Consider the following 5,317-nt stretch of genomic DNA (forward strand, 5'->3'; position numbering starts at 1 on the left):
GTTAATTATGTATATAGTTGTTTATAAAACACTTTTCTTTAAGACCGATCGTGGAGGTAAAAAAGTACGATCAAGTGAATCATAAATATTTCATGAATAACACCCATCGCCACATTTTTACCCTATAACCTTGTTTTTCCATATATCGAGAGTTCGATCGATGCCGATTGATAGTTTATACATACCTATGTTTTTGCTTTGAAAATTATTTGAAACAAAACGATTTCCATCCATTGATAACGTTGGAATTAAAATTAAAACAATGCATATCTTCAATATTTAACGAAAAAGATCATAACATTGCATACCCATCAGATCCAAATCAGAAACCGCCCGTGGTATTATGAAGACATGTTACAATTAAATAATAATTTATTAAGTCAGATCATATTGTTCTGATGGTATCCAGAAGGTCGTTGTGGTTTACCTCGTATATAAGTTAAGATTTATGGTATCATGTAATTTTCTCGTTATGCGCACAGTTTGCAAGTGAACCATCTCGCCATGTAACCGACACGGGAGTCGAAGGGGCAAATATTAATAAACACTTGACATCCCGACAGGAAACCAAAAGGGTTAATGTAAAATATTTATCGTCTCGGTCAGTATACAAGCTTTCAAGTATACAAGTGTTCATAGCTAAAGTAAATTTAATATGTATTTCAACTTTGAGTTAATAATAACATTTTTTTCAAAAACCTATTTTTTCAAGATGAATTTTTTTTTGTAATTGTTAATTTTAATGAAATTTTTGAGTATATGTTATGTAGATACTCATATTATTTCAACATATTGAGGTATAATTAAATGTTAAAATTATTGTTTTGGTTTTATAATCGTAAAATACATTTTTGGGAAATGGAAATGGTTCTAGATCTTATAATGACCCCTTCCATTATTTACAGAAATTTAGAACTATGACGACGTAATCATTTTATCAATCACTATTACGATAATATTAAAGAGTTTTTTGTTTTTGATATAAAAATTTGAGTTTTAAGACAAAATATAAACGTTTAAATATCCACTTCCTAATTTATTCGTGGTTTTAACTAACAATTTTTTTTATTGAAATGTGAATTTTCTGAATTCATATTTCTCTAATAATTATACCACATTAACTTTCACTAAGAAAAGTGACCAGAATCTAGTGAATATTATAAAATATCTACTCTTAATGTTTATATTATACTGCACATAACGATCACCTTACATTCTACAGTTATTATGAGATTTAGTTCACTGTGACTTTATTTCACTAATTCAAATATAAATTGTGAATTTTTCTAAAACATTATTTAATCGTACTTTTTATTTTGCATTCTTTGAAATATCATTGTCTTAAAATAATTTCTTAATCTTTGTGTATTGTTAGTAATTATTTATAAAATATAATATTTGTGTATGAAAAATATTATTTCGAAACAATCAGTATTTATCATAGACCATTTAGATTGGTTTATTGTGTTACTGATTTTAAAAAGCAATATAAAGTAATTATTAACTATTAAATTAATTTAATCTACTATACTTATCATAAGAGATGTGCTTGTAGAACTCAGAAACTTAATGTAAACTTATTTATAAAGTGTACTTTTTCTTACATTTTAACATCTCATATTTTTCGGAGGTCTTATGCATTTTTACAGTTTTTATATTATGGTTGTACAAAATCTACAAACTTTATCACAATGTAGAGAGGTTTTTTGCCAAGTCAAGACCTTTTTAAAAGCTTTTTACAGCTTTGTAAACCTTCTAAATTAAACACTATACTAACGTAAAATAAAAAAAAAGTAGGAAAATTCGTTTATTTTTATCTGTAATCTTAAATGATAAAACGCACACATTTTATGACGGAATACGGTCTTTTATTTTTGGTATGAACAAAAATGCAAAAATAGTACCAATAGTACTTACAACAGTAAAAATCAATAGAAAAATATCCACTCCACTTAGCATGTATATCATATATCTTTTAATGTCAATAAACGGTTGATTAATGATTAAATTCAAAAAAGCGTATAGACTTACAGTGACGCCAGATGTCCACAATTTCGACTAAAAATATATAGATAAATACAACTGAATTAAAAATCATTACAATAATATTTCATACTAACATATGAATTTATTTTTCGTAAGGTATTAAATTGATTTAATAATAATTCATATATTAACTAATTTTAAATTGAGAAATAAATAATATTTGTAAAGTATGATATACTATTTAAATTAAATTTATGGAAAATGGTCCAAGAATAATATTATATATACACACAGAAACATTAAATTTGAAATTTATAGCTTACTTTTCTTGGGCAAATTTGAGGCATCAAAATCCATGGCAATGGACCATATCCAATTGAATAAAAAATAATATAGATAAAGATTAAACTTGGTAACCATAACGAGTCCATACTATTCATATAATACGTGCTATTAACCAAGAATAAAGTGATTACCATGCCAAGTCCTGAGATGATTAATATATATTTCTTTCCCAAAATTCTGAGACTTAGTAAACAAAACATTGATGAAATGAGCTAAAAATTTAAAAAAAAATTATATTTTTTAATATATAATGAATAAACTTTACATTTAAAATTAAATAAAATACAAATAAAATATTTATATTTATATATATATAACTATTATATATATTAGCTTAACGAAAAGATTAAATGTCCATTACATTAAAAAATAATAATAAATTTAATTTAATATTTTTAAATACTGTATTTGATTTAGTACTAAAACTATATGATATATTATTATACATTATATTATATTATATTATTATCCATATACAATAATATATTAATATGTAAATTTTTGTTATATTATTGTAATACATTAAAAAATTAAAATTGAAATACATTTTTTTCGTTATATGTGAACACTATGTCCCCCAAAAGACTGAGTTAACTGTCGACCTTGCTGCAATCGATATAAGTGTCCTAATAACACAAAGAAGCGCCAAGGGAGCTTCTACATTGAAACTCCGTAAAACTTCTTGTATGAACTCCTAATCAGGATTAAGATGTCTTTGAAAGGTCCCGAGACTCTATAGTCTACTGTTCTATTAGTTAGGGTGGTGGCCGATCGACAAAGTCTCCAACCGGCAATTGAACTATAAATAAAATGTCTGAAAGTTTCTACCAATCAATAGGGAAATAACTATAATTTGTTTGACGTTCGGTAGTAGAACTGCGCCTATATTTATATTAATCCACAAAATATACAACATTTTGTGAACTATATTGAACAATAATATATGATAAATGATGACGAACAGTAACAAGGTGTCAATACTTGGATAACTAAGATACTAGTCATAGTTGATACCAATCCACTAAATGGAAATACTAATACTCCATATGTACATTGTAGTTTATACATCAATGAAATGTTACCACTAAATTGGTTGGATACTTATTAACAGATGTTAACCAACAATGGACGAAAATATTGTTTTTTCGTGAAAATCGAAAATAGTATATTATTTTGTCGATGTCTCGTTTTCTTAACATCTGAAACGATAAATATACATTTATTAATAATATACAATAGTCCACAGAGACCATAATATATTGTTATAGCATTTTTTTTTTTACACTGTGACAACTATTGCTCGACAAATCAATATATTTACAATCCGATCACTCTTTCGCAGGTTTTCATAAAATATCAGCTGAAAATATGGTGGGTCTTCGATGACATATATGCTATCAAGTTTAAAATTGCCATAGCTACAGTTCCCATGATCATATATGAATCCATGTTATACTCGTCGACGATGTGTGACAAATCATACCACATAACTAAGTGTACATGATGCCAAACCCAATTAACACGTCTACATAGAATAATTAACATTAATTTATAACCTTTTATAAATAGCTTGTTAATCAGACAAATACAAAAAATGTTAGTAATCATAATTCATTTTTTTGGTCATGATTAATATAAGCGAAAAATTAGTTTTTATGAAACCGACTAATCCTAGGACCCATAATTAAAATTATAAACGCTAACCAAGGTACAATATAATACATATATATTAATATATTCAATAGGTCATGTTTACTGTTATCAATAACTCAATCTGTAATATTTACATATAAATAATTTTACGGTTCATATGTCACAATAAAAGCTTAGATTTTTTTTTTCATTTTCAAAGTATATAACTACACTTATGGTTGCCACTCTTTATTTATATTCATATAATATGAATTACAAAAATTATTGGTACTCAAATATTTCAATAACTAAGATAAAAATCGAACAAACAATAAATAATTGATTTACAATTTTAAATAGGTTTCTCATTTACGCGGCAGTGTCGTACAATACATGTCATAGAACACATGTTATTTAAAATGTAACGCGCGCAATAACAAAACATGTAGACTCTATAAAATACATATTATTATTATTATTGTTATTACTATAATTAGGGCTAGGATTTACATATATGCAATACAAAATAATAAAGTATATGAAGATTATTTTAAAAAAATAATTTAAATTCTATAAACATTAAATAATTTTCATATAAAATTGATCACAAATAACACAATGAAGTAGTTTACCATCAGTTTTGCAAACTTCACTAGATAACTCTTCAACAAATTTTCATAATTCAACACCTTCACTTTGAACTTTGGTCCTGCTTCGAAATCGTTTACCAATATAAATGTTACACTAAATATCACGCAAAAATATAAAATGTTGTATCTATTACTTCATTATACCAAAGATTATTAAAAGAACAACTAAATAGTTAACAAGCCTAGAACATTTAAATGGAATCTTATCTTTTCCGTGGTATAACCAACCACGTAAGTATATAAATAACATATTTATGACATATAAAACAATAATTACAGTCATTTATCAGATGAATACGATTTTACATTCATTTTTTTACACATTTTAATAAAAATATGAGAGAAAAAAATTGTTTTATTAAATTCTGTAGTATGAACCAAATCGTGAATATAACTGACAACCAACGTATTTGGACTAAAAACATATAAATTGATTCATAAAAAAAAAATATGCTGATAATTAGAAATCCTAGCCCTAATATAATTTTTATAATTAACGATCACCTCTGTACTTCGGCTCAGTGATTTCTGCTGCGTAATTGGGCACGACAACGCACACAATCCCAGCACCCATACCGTGCAGAATTCGTCCTGCAACGAGTGTCGACAACGCGCTAGTCGAACACGTCATGAGCACAATTGACCCGCAGAGCGTAAAAAAATATCCCGATGATTAGCACCTCTCTGAGTTTCGTCTGCATCGA

At 26.4% G+C, this 5,317-nt stretch overlaps 1 pseudogene; it reads right to left on the reverse strand.

Moving 5' to 3' along the window:
- Positions 1 to 1,848: 1,848 nt before the first annotated feature.
- On the reverse strand, positions 1,849 to 5,314 carry LOC113550227 (annotated as a pseudogene).
- Positions 5,315 to 5,317: the final 3 nt, after the last annotated feature.

Source organism: Rhopalosiphum maidis, chromosome 1, assembly GCF_003676215.2.
Source record: "Rhopalosiphum maidis isolate BTI-1 chromosome 1, ASM367621v3, whole genome shotgun sequence".
NCBI classification, from domain to species: Eukaryota; Metazoa; Arthropoda; class Insecta; order Hemiptera; family Aphididae; genus Rhopalosiphum; species Rhopalosiphum maidis.